This window comes from Macrobrachium nipponense, chromosome 26 (assembly GCF_015104395.2).
Source record: "Macrobrachium nipponense isolate FS-2020 chromosome 26, ASM1510439v2, whole genome shotgun sequence".
Classification (NCBI taxonomy): domain Eukaryota; kingdom Metazoa; phylum Arthropoda; class Malacostraca; order Decapoda; family Palaemonidae; genus Macrobrachium; species Macrobrachium nipponense.
In genome coordinates, this window is record NC_087215.1 from 48,583,665 (window position 1) to 48,596,164 (window position 12,500).

Genomic DNA, 12,500 nt, shown 5'->3' on the forward strand with positions numbered 1-12,500 from the left:
GCACCAGAATGAGTACCACCTGGTGGGAGTGGAACCAGTTGCTTAGATTCTCTCTCTCTCTCTCTCTCTCTCTCTCTCTCTCTCTCTCTCTCTCTCTCTATATATATTATATATATATATATATATATGTGTGTGTGTGTGTGTGTATGTATGTTGTAATATATATAATATTATAATTTATATTAATTATATCATATATTATATATTATATATACATTATATATAGTGTGTATATATATATATACATAAATATATACATATATATATATATATATATATAATATATTATATATATATATATATATATATATGTGTGTGTGTGTGTGTGTGTGTGTGTGTGTGTGTATCTACCGCTATCACTATAGACCCATTATTATTATTATTATTTTTTATTATTATCATCATCATCTCTCTTCTATCTCCCTAAACCTTCAATTCACGAGCGTATTAATCACATCATCAAAAGTCGTCATTATTGGCCTCACTTTTCCTCCTAACTTGCAAATACATGTAAAGTGAGGGGGGAGGCACACTCGAGTTACAAAGTGTGTTTGTGGGAATCCCCATTACAGTTTGTTATGCGATATAGTGATATCAAAGATAAAAATTGTAGACGGCGAGATCGGAAAAGTGTATGTCAATGAAACTGTATTTCAAAAAGAATAATAGAAAACGGAAATATTTCTCATTGAAATGATCAGCTTTCTGAAAACACGATTGGAACTGTTTCGCAAAATACAGTTATAAATTATCTCCTATTTTCGTCGGGCGACTTGCAAAAGACCGTCATTTCCAAGGTCCGAGGACCCTGATCATTTCATCCAAGCGCATAATATCTCCTTCGACGGAAATAACGAAATGACGCCTATTGCACCGTAACCAGCACCGGCGTCCTTGTAAATACCGCTCTTACAAGCGCAGAATCTTTGATAAGAGATAGGGCTCTGATATAGAGAATGGTTCGGGAGGGGGGGAGGAGACGGGGGATGGAGGGAAGAGGGGTGGGAGCGAGTCTTCCCTCAGGTGTATGTGTAGGTGCAATTTTTACCCCGTCCTTAAGAAGTCTGCTTGTCGCTGACGAATGATAGAAATTAGCCCCAGAAATGACAAGGAGCGACGGAATCGCTCCCATTGTGCGGACGTAGAATTAGGGTGTTGCCTCCTGAGAGGATCCAGGCCCTAAATAGACTTGTCATCGTTGGGTCGAAAGGGCCGTTTTTTCGTCAAGGAAATTGGACCTTCTCTTCTCTCGGGTCTTGGTATTGTTTACATCTTCGGTTCCACTGTCATGATCTTCTTGGTAGAATTTAATGCGATATTCTGGCCCCCGTGAATATTTCTTCTCTTTTTCTTTCTTCTTCTGAGTTCGTTCATGGCAGCTGCCTCTTTATTGCTTTGTGTCTGTAAGTCACTCTTTGTGTGTGTCCCATTTCCCATGGCAGGTGTCCCACTGTGCGTCGAGTGTGGAGTAATCGTCGTTGACGCATCATTGTCTTTCCCGTCGGTACTTCCAGAAAAGCAAGCGTTGCCCGAATTGTCTTTTCTAAAAGGAAAGTGGATGAAGATCACCAAACCTAGTAATATTTAAATTTACTGAGTTGCTGTTTATTAGATGGCATATAGTTCTTATATCCCATCCATCTAAATCATTTAATAATCACGCGAATGATATTTTAAAGCAAAGAAAGTTTGTTATAATGAGACTCGAAAGGAATAATTTCGGAGTTGGATGGAATGTGTGAAGCAATTCATACGGAATTGATTTACTGATTCCTCATGTCGTCAGTCGCTTTGAATAGATGTGATCATTTTCTTGACGGTATTATCGTGCATTCCGTGAATACTCTCTCTCGCCTTTTAAATGCCATGCACCTAGGTGGCATAAATATTCCACTTTGGCCACTGAATTACTTTATTGATGAACTTTCCCATTCGCTTTGAGTATACTCGCAAGTTGTGTGGTTATTTTGGCTTACTCGGGGAGTAAGCCTGCACACCACTTGTTATTGCTGTTGGTAGGGGGCGGGTTGTAGGAAAGGTCTGAAAAAGGTGTTTTGCGTCGAGTTAAAGATACAGGAATTTTAGGATAGGATATTTATAATTTATTTATTAGAATGGAAAAATAGATAAATCAGTAATTTGCATATCAAACAGTACAGAAACATTATTTCTAATAAAATATATCGTATTTTTAACGTTTTCGTTGGTGAGGCAATGGGCGATCTGTCCGTAGATTTTAGCTTTTTAATTTATTTGATGCACTGAATTTAGAGGCTATGTTTCTATTCAATTTTTCTGTATTTTCACTTGTAACTGAGAATATATGAACGTGTTTAATTTGTGTTCTTTTTATTTGATCCTTGTTGTTAGGATAAGTAGTACTAATTATGAATATTAATTACGAGACCACTTCACGTGAAGTTAGGAATATAATGTTTGCAACTTATGCGACAGTAGAAAATCTTGCACGTATCCCAAGTAAGCTGGAGGTCGGATCACGCCTTGTTTATTTACTATTCAATTCATACTTTTTCATTGCATATAAAAGTAGACATTTACCTCCCGAAGGTTTTTGGATGCTCGAAAGTCCAAAGTTTATGATGATCAAATAATTCGTCGATTGACATCATCTGGAATAGATAGGATTCGTCTCTGTACCTTGGCCAGTAGACCATAGACGTAAGGTGTTTGGGTCTCTGTGTGGAGGGGAGGGGAGGGGAGGGGTGGGGAGGGGAGGGAGGGAGAGGGAGACCTGCTTCTTTTAGGTTGCGAGGACATTATGAGCATGGCTTCGAACACGCACTACCCTGCCTGACTCCTGGTTTGTTTGTGTTTGTGTTTGTATGTGTGGGTTAACTGCTTAAAGGCCGCCTGTTCTTGTTAGCGTTGTTTTCTGGCGAGTCGACTGAGACGTTCTCTTTGTCTGGCTGTCTTCGCTTCTTCCTCAAAATGACACGATTCGAAGACACCGATTTGGGCTGTGTTTGTTGCATTTTCTCTTTGCTTTTCTTCTTTTCCTATTCCTTAATGGCTGATGGTCATTTATATACGCACATTATCTCGTGGAGAAATCTCTCTCTGAGAGAGAGAGGAGAGAGTAGATGAGAGAGAGAGAGAGAGAGAGAGAGAGATTCGTGGTGGCGGGTAGTAAGTTTCTTGGCGATTGGTCGATTAAAAATGAAAAACCTGAATATGAGGCTATGGCCTCTTCGCTCTCTCCCCCTGCTGGAAATGACCGCTATGGGTAATTGGTTTACATTTTCCTCCTTGAAATTCATGGTTAATTCCTGGCTGAGCTGATGTCATCTACGCCTCTACGTGTCTGGGCGGAATTGGCTTCGATAGAGGGGAGTAGGAGGAGGAGGAGGAGGAGGAGGAGGGGGAGGAGCAGGAGCAGGAGCAGGAGCAGGCGGAGGAGGAGGAGGAATAGGGGAGAACGTGGTATGCGAAAAGGGCAGATTAATTCTAGTTGAGAGAGAGAGAGAGAGAGAGAGAGAGAGAGAGAATAAGAATTGTGAGATGTTGCTTTTCACCTTAGTGTTTCTGTAGAGCTGTATAAGACAGTTGTAATATCTAGTCAGATGTAAGTTTCGCTGTGCGTATGAGAGAGAGAGAGAGAGAGAGCTGTGTTAAGAGTCAGCCAGTCAACCTTTAGCTTGTCAGAATGACTATCGACGTACAAATGGTAGCACTCCAGCTAGTTATTATTGCTTCGTGTGATTCTAAAATTGTAGCATAAAATGAGCAAAATAGTTAGATTGTTGGGTCCAATAGACCTTTTACGAAAAACTAGCAAAAATAAGGAGAGCGCATCTAGCTAAAGTAGAAAGAGAATGAGATTAAATTTTTAGAAATGTGATTTATTTTTCAGAAATATCTAGGTGGAAAACGCGATACGTGAAAATACTTCTGTATGTATAATTCGTCACCTTTTTGCCTCAAGTTGAATAAGAACTTATCGTCTTTTCATATTCATAATTGCCCGCAAGGGAATCGATTATTACAACTCCATTTTCATGTCTTAAGTGAATGAGATTCTTCTTGGCCCCAGGTAATTTCGGGCTCTTCCGTGTTGCACTTTCCGCTGTCGCGCTTTTCATGTCTCGCCGTTTTCTCTGGGAGGGTTTTCGGAATCGCGTCCTTGTTGATTGACAGCTGAGATGGAAGGCTTCCCTCTGTCATTTATTCATTTCAGATTTGCCGTTCGAGGTCCGTAAATACTCACCTTACAAGCGCAAGTGGAGAGGAAGTGATGAAGTAATTGTAGACCACCTCTCTCTCTCTCTCTCTCTCTCCTCTCTCTCTCTCTCTCTTCTCAGAGCATTAGGTTGTCCTTTGTAATCATCATCACAGGGCTAGTCTGCCTATCTTGAATTATACAGTATTCCCCTTCCTGTCTTCCCGCAGTTTGTACAGTATCGACTAATAAATTATCTCTCTCTCTCTCTCTCTCTCTCTCTCTTCTCTCTCTCTCTCTCTCGTTTCCAGCAGAATTTGCTTGAATTTCACCATGAACACTTTCCCCTTAAAGGTTTATCTGTCGGGATCCACCCCAGCCTGTCACCAGTGAACCAATACAGAGTTCAGTTCTTCCTGCTTATGGTAAACTGTATCCAGTTCAGAAGTCAGACTTGACATCATTGCTTCCACTGACTGTTACAAGTAAACTCCGAATCCACCAAGGGCGGGCTACTCTACAGGTTTCTCTCTCTCTCTCTCTCTCTCTCTCTCTCTCTCTCTCTCTCTCAGAATCTAACAGCCTAGTGGATTAACAGCTCTTTCGGTATTTTACTTAACAGATTCACTCTATCAGTGGCAAACAGGTGCGCCATTGATATTCATGGGCTCCTTGAAGAATTTCCAGTTATCCGCCTCCCATGTAATGGAGATCTCTTCTTCTCAGAGCTCTTGCACGTATTTCATTCATATTTAATATATTTAAAATATCGTTTGTTGATGTGTTCGGTTGTGCACTAAATAACTGCAGGATATGAACACTGGAGTGTATAAATTTATACCTGTGGTATTGTACATGTGATGTGCTCAGCTTATGTGGTTGAGATGTATACTATTTTTGCTTAATGTGAATACATATTTGTTCTTACACTAACAGTGAAATGCATCCATATAGACCTAATATTTTAAAGAGTGTAAATTAAAACGCACAAAACATTATTCCTCAAATAATAACCGTTCTCGAGAACCTTCGTCGTCGTAGTAGGAGGTATGCGCATGCGCTGTGTTTGTGTTTACGTGATAGCATGAATAACGAAGTGATCGCTCTATCCATCTTCGTTACCAGTGAGATATGCCTCTTTGTGTCCTTTGTTGGGAGAGTCCCTCTTCTTCCTTTCCTCTTTTTTTTCTTTTTTTTTCTTTTAACCTTCCTTCTGTTGTGTTGCCTTTTTTTCCCTCTCATTTTATTTTGCGGTCGTAGGTTCAAGTCCTTTGTTTGATAGCTGATGATGATGACGCAGTCCGTGATTTGTTTATTTCCTGTTTGTTTGTCTGGTGTATTTTATTGTTCACTGGTAAGTTTGACCTTTGATAATATTTTGACATGTGGATTTACAAGAATGAATTTCCAGAAGTTGGTGAAACTTCTCTCTAAATGGTTACAGATTCTCTCTCTCTCTCTCTCTCTCTCTCTCTCTCTCTCTCTCTCTCTCTCAATTTTACGGATTATGAAAGTCATAACAATTGCTATTGCAGTTGCAAAGGCACTGATGAATGTAAGCAATCGTAATCGTTCCCAGGTTCTCAGGTCAAAATATCACTGTGGCAATACAGACCCAGTTTCACCGTCACCGTTTCAGATCGAGTTCTTTGTTATGCTCTTCATGCTAAGATATCGTCCCGTTTTCTGTTCTTTTCAGGCGATTTTCTTCTATGGCGGTTTCACTTCCTCTGATAATCAGGCGACCGAACAGCACAGAAATCCACTTAATGTTTTCAAGATCAAAAGTTAAAGTGGTCACTTCGTTATTCATTTTGTCTCGTAAACACACGACCACCGTTTCACCTGGGCTGTGTGCAGTTCACAAGGCCTGGATTTACGCCAGTTAGCGTCTATTTCCTCTCCTTTTTTCACCGAACTGTGGAATTCTCAGCTTGCCTCGGTTTTCCACGATCTTACACGCTGCCTTCTTTTAAGTGGAAGTTACCCGAGGCAAGGTGTTAACTGCTAAGTCGTCCTCTGCCAGTAACATCTCGACATTCTCTCTCTCTCTCTCTCGTATTCTCAAGTAATTTTCTGATTTTCTGGTAAAATCTCTTCACAAGTATGCACAATTTCACGATGTTGCTCTCCTTTTCTTAAGAAAGTGCAAGTTATTTCTTTCTTTCTTAGGTAAGATGTTATTTGTTTAGATAAACAAATGTTAATGTTTTGTGCGACGAATCTAGAACATTTTTCATATTTCATGGAATCATGAGATCACCGTTTAGCTGAGATATTTTACAAAGCACCAACGAGCCACAGCCGCAGGGAATCCCTGAACAGAAAACAAACGAAGAGAGACGAATCTCACGATAACCACAGGACGCATTCCCACTCGAGTTCGGTGTGCATACCTGGCCCTCATTAAGGCAGTTATTTCGCAGTTCACCTGTAAGGAAGGCCTTGTGCAGGCCGCCTCAGCGGTGGGCAGAGAACGAGTTGGATACAAAAAAAAAAGGAAAGAGAATTACACATGGTACCTTTACTTTTTTTTTTTTTTTGTTGCACGCCTGCCACTCATATAATGGGAATGGGTGCTGCCTCTTGCAACAGAGAATGAAGGTAACGGGGGAAGGGAGGGGTTGATTGATTGACAGGAGAGAGAGAGAGAGAGAGAGAGAGAGAGAGAGAGAGAGAGATGGGTGAAGGGGGAAGAGTGGCGGTGATGGGAGGTGGGATATACCCGTAAGAGGCACCGTCAAGGAACGTTCCATGTAATGTTGCTGAAATGAAAGGGAATGGAGTTTGAAAGGTTAGACTGACAGACAGACAAGTGGTTTGGCGAGTGTGTGTGGATTATAAGCATCCGTGGTTGAATATTATGAATTGTTGATCATTCATCCGACGGATGGATGGATGACCCAGTCATCCACGTATGAAGAACCTCCCCCTCTCCAATCCAGGAAAGGCCGAGTCTGATGATTCTTCTTACTCCTTCGCTCTTCAATGACAAGGAAAGATTTTTTTTCCTTTCTTTTTTTGGTCACTTTTTTCTGATGAAGTGGGGGTGGGTCGTCCTTCTTTGCCAGTTTTTTGCTGTTGTTGTTGTTTTTTTTTTTTTGTTTTTTTGTTTTTTTTGCAAACATTAGACATTAGACTAATTTCTCTTCTGTTCCAATAAGCGCCATGTTTTCTGTAATAGTTTTTTGACGCAGAATTATATCTGGAAATAAACTGTGGCCGAGGACCCTTTAACTATCATTTATTTATTCTCAGATAGTACGTACATTAGTAACTAACAACAGTAATTCCCAAACATATTTTCCATGGAAGATATAGAATGAGGCTCTATGGTTAGGTTTAGAAATCTGTTTCGTATTATTCTGATCTATCATTTTATGCTTACGAATATTTTGATATTCTCGATATATATATAATATAGTATATCATATATATATATATATATATATATATATATATATATATATAATATATATATCTCGAGAACAGGAAATATTGCGAAGAATCTGGTACAGTCATTTTGTCGTAAAAATCCTCAGAAATTGCTTTCAGTCTCGTAAGAAACTTAAATCTTTTGTCAACGTTTACTGATTAAAATATTCGTAAGCATAAAATGAGAGAGAGAGAGAGAGAGGAAAAAAATCTTATCAATAACGGATTCGTTGCTTTGTGAGTAAATAAACGGAAACCATTCACATGTATTGTCAGAATTCAGTGTTCCAGGTAATCCCTCAACAAAATATCTTTTTTATTGTAGATTTTCAATTCGAGGGAGAAGATGACAATGAGATTTATTCTCAAGGTAGAATTTTTTCAGGGTAGCATATTTTACTTGTAATCCTGGGGTATAAGGTCATGTCCGTGAACCTAGCATAGGAAGCATTTCAGCGTGTATTTTGTTTCGTTATTTCTACTGAGGCTGTGTCTCTTTGAACGATGACTTTGATTTATGAAAATTAGGCTATAAAACCAGTTCACAAGATAATAAAAAGTTTGACCCAAGTGGCTGTACTGCGAGCCTGGTGGGAGCATCTATGGGCCGAAGAGACACTCCAAACGACCTTTAGTAATGCCTACAGTGCACCATGTGAGATGCACTCACGTCACTACCTCACCACGATGGGTTTTTATCGAGAGTTTGTGGTTTCCAAGGTTTTGTTTATTTTGTATGGTGCTTTTACGTTGCATGGAACCAGTGGTTATTCAGCAACGGGACCATCGGCTTTACGTGACTTCCGAACCACGTCGAGAGTGAACTTCTATCACCAGAAATACACATCTCTCACTTCTCAATGGAATGACCGAGAATCGAACCCGCGACCACCGAGGTGGGATACTAATACCATACAAACCACGGTTGATAGAAAATTGCATTTGCTAAAGTGTCAAATCTCTGTGAATATTCATTAAGTATTGTGGCATACAGAAACATCTGAGGAGTAAAAGGGTCACTGCATGTGCCGTTTGTAAATGTTAAACTACATCAACAAACATCTTTCTGTGGACGTACTGTTACCGATGTTCTTGGACCCGATCCTAGCTGCTGAAGACCTCGTTTATGGAGAACGGAAGAGAGGCAAACTTGTTACGAAGAACACTTCACAAAATGATACTTGAGTTGCGAAACAGCGGAAGAATACATATTTGAGTCTGAAGTCGTAAAAATCAGTTTTCATATAAGGCAGTTCAAATAAATTTACATATAAAAGGATGTAAAATGTTACTACGTACTACTTGACTCGTTTTAAAGCGACTTTTATTTCAATATGCTGTTAAATGTTAGAAATTTGTTTAGATGTATATTTTGTCCCCCACAGGCAGTATCTTTTCTGCAGAATTAAACAAGATATTACGATCTTATAAAAATTGGGTCACTTGATCTTAAAACATATACATTCTCTCTCTCTCTCTTCTCTCTCTCTCTCTCTCTCTCTCTCTCTCTCTCTCTACTTGCCCACACAAAATCTCCATTATCTCAGTACAAGTTTGGAGAGAAAAGCAGATTAGCCCAGGGTACTTCATAGGCCCTGGCGGAGGCTAACGAGGCGGCCAGACTTGATCATGGAGGACATTTTAATCCCGTGAATGGATGTATCTCACTTGTCCAAAACTTCCAGCTCAGCGGATTTGCCTCGTATCGGGTTTCCCTCTCGTAATCACTCGACGGGTTGAGTTCGCTCGATTCGAGGACCTCAGATCCTTGTCGAGCTCGTCTTGATGACCACAGCGACGAAGACACGGCGAGGCGAGGAATAGCCCCAAAATGCTCTTCTCGTTAGCAATCAGATATCAGAAAGTGAACTAGGACGTGTTTCCCATGAGTCCATCTTCAGAATGAAGAGGTCCTCCTTCCAGATATTCCAGCGCGCTTATTAACTCCAGCTCGTATTTGCATATTTATGTTTATTTTTTTTATTCAGTAGATGAAACCTATTCACGTGGAATAAACATACAGGGGCCATTGACTGGAAATTCAAGCTTCCAAAGAAAACGTTAGTTTCAACCTCCCGCCAGAGACCCCACACCGCGGCAGCAACTGATCATGATACAGGACCAATGATTTTTCATCGGCCTGGGGGAGGCGCGAACTCATGACATCTGAGTGATAAAAATGACACTAACCACCATACCAACGATCAGTTAGTTACCCAGGCGTGTAGCATACCGTAGTACAGCTTGGATTGCACTGTCGTCGTCATTCAGTCACATTCCCTATGGTGTGGCATAATCCCCATCTTTAACCGGTGCGCGCGGACGTTAACAAGAAATTCGACAACTTTCTGGAGATCCTGTAACTCTCTTTCGCTCTGGCGCCATGTCGCCAGTTCCACAGTCAGGTCTAACATCATTGCTTTGCATAACTTACAAATATTTTATTCTCACACCTGGCGGGCTGGGGCCAATTCTCTCTCTCTCTCTCTCTCTCTCTCTCTCTCTCTCTCTCTCTCTCTCTCGTTATTGAATTTAAATTTTTACTCAAAGAAAAATTGCTCCCTTTTCATTTTTTTTAAAAATCTAATGAATCACTAATGAGCCTTTTTCATGAAAAGAAGTATTTACTGTTGTTAGATGTTAGTATTTGTATCTACACACACACATTATATATATATATATATATATATATATATATATATATATATATATATATATTTGTGTGTTTGTAGGATTATGCCTGTATTTATGCGTGTTCTCATTTGCGTGTGCGCGCGCGAGTGTTAGTTGTCCCCGTTGAGGTGTAAGCATGCATGCACCTACCAAGGGATTAGCACGTGATGAGTACGAATGCGTGATTCATAAGTCCATAAAGACGTGTGCGTACGTAGTCATTTTTTCCAGGTAAGACGAATACTGGCCTCATCGTGGCTTTAAATATTAAAAACAACAGGGAGACAGTTTGCACGCTTCTTCTTCTTTTTCTTCTTATTCTCCCTCCTCTTGCTTTTCGCAATCTGGTGCCGTTTGGAGGGGGGGTTGGGGTGTCGTGTGGTTGTTGGGTGGAGGATGGGCAAAGTAGATTTGGAGCTCCGCTAGGAAAGGTAAGGGGTGAATACTTAAGTTAGCTTTTGTTTTTCTTATTTTTTTATTCATTTGTTTAAGAAGGAATCACCACCCTGGTTGTTGTGTTTTAAGTATTTCAACAGCAAGGCAGTTTTTCCCAATCTATTCTTCATTTCGTCTTAAAACAATTTTTGTGACACAAAAAAGGAAAGCGAACTTGGGAACCCATGCCTAATATATTAAAGCAACTTTTTGGATTGTTCTGTATCCAAGATGATTATTCTGGGACTCTTTAATAGTTACACTTCATTGTGCAGTCTCTTTGAGATTTCAAATTGCCTTTTTTTCTGTCCTGCTGGGTATATTCGACATACCCTATTGCTTTGTCTATGATTCCCAGAAATAAATTCCACATTTTCTTTCCCATGGTTTAAATGCAAATGGAAAACACTGGTGTGATATTTAGAAATATAAACTCACGCATATTCTCGCTTTTTCCGGTTTTAAATGCTAAGGGAATTAGATCAATGTATTGATGTTCTAAAATCAGCTACTTAGAACTTGAGAAATCAACAATAATAAGAAACTTAGAAATTGAAATATAGAAATAAAGAAATATATATAAAAATAATTAAGCAAATACAAAGTAAATGTCAAGAAAGTTAAACTACGGCGATTGAGAAGGAAAAAAGGAGAAAAAAAAGATGAAACTGCGTTCCTTTCAAAAATCAAGGACACGAGAAAATCAGGTAAATAAAGAAAGGATTAGATAGACTACGCGAATTTAGAATCTAATTAATAAATGAGACAAATGAGATTGATACCGAGTTGATGAAAACGGAAACAGGAGGAAGATTGAAATAAAAATTTTAGAAGGCTTTGCAAGTTCGTTTTAATGTTTGTAGAATATCTAGAATTATTTTCTCCGAACCCTAATTGTCGTGATGTGTTTTGTGATGTTGTGAAGTGTTTATCAAGTGATGGATTATCTTAGCCTAGAGCTATTTAAATGCACAAGATATTTCCTTTCTCTCTCTCTCTCTCTCTCTCTCTCTCCTCTCTCTCTCTCTCTCTCTCTCTCTTGGGATATATTTATGGATGTGCATAAACAGCGACTCTGAGAACGTAATATTCAGAGACATTTGTTTGAAAGACATAAAGCATGTTCATTATTTTCCCTCTCGCATTTAAGTGTGGTGTTTTTAATGTTTTTCTTTTCCGTTCATCCCCACTTCATCGCTTCTAAAGCAAGTTGATGTCCCGTTTTGCGGAAGCGTTTATTGCTACAAACAGAGCATCGGGCGATCCATTTCTGAAAGGATTTTTTTTTTAAAGGAGCGTGTGTGTGTGTGTGTGTGGTTTTTTTTTTACATCAGTGATTAATGGCGATCTATTTCATATAACAAAGAGCACCGCCTGTCTTCATACTAAGACAATTTTTTAGGAGGCAGTGACGTATCTTTAGTCTTTTAGCTAAAGCTACTTGCATCTTCCCTTACCCCATCCCGTTTTGACCCCCTGCTTGCTTGCTTGCGGGCGTGCGCTCACACGCGCGTGCACACAGCAGGATTCTTTCTTCTTATCAACACAGGTACGTAAATCCACCTCCGAGCACACACACACACACACACGCAAACATTTCTGTTCATTACCATCTCATCCTTTTGGTCTCCTTCCCCCCACAAAAAAAAAAAATACCCACTAACCCCTCCCCCTCCCCCCCTACCCCCACCATACACTCAACAACCACATATCTCCTATTTACCTCCACTCTGTCTTTTTTACCTCTCCATCCAACTCATACACACGTACGCACGCTGAC

The 12,500-nt window shown here is 39.8% G+C and overlaps 1 protein-coding gene across 1 annotated transcript in view; it reads left to right on the forward strand.

The window, feature by feature from the left end:
* Nucleotides 1-12,500, forward strand: part of LOC135199662 (splicing factor, arginine/serine-rich 19-like) — a 103,592-nt gene that overhangs the window by 90,060 nt on the left and 1,032 nt on the right. The window lies entirely within an intron of this gene.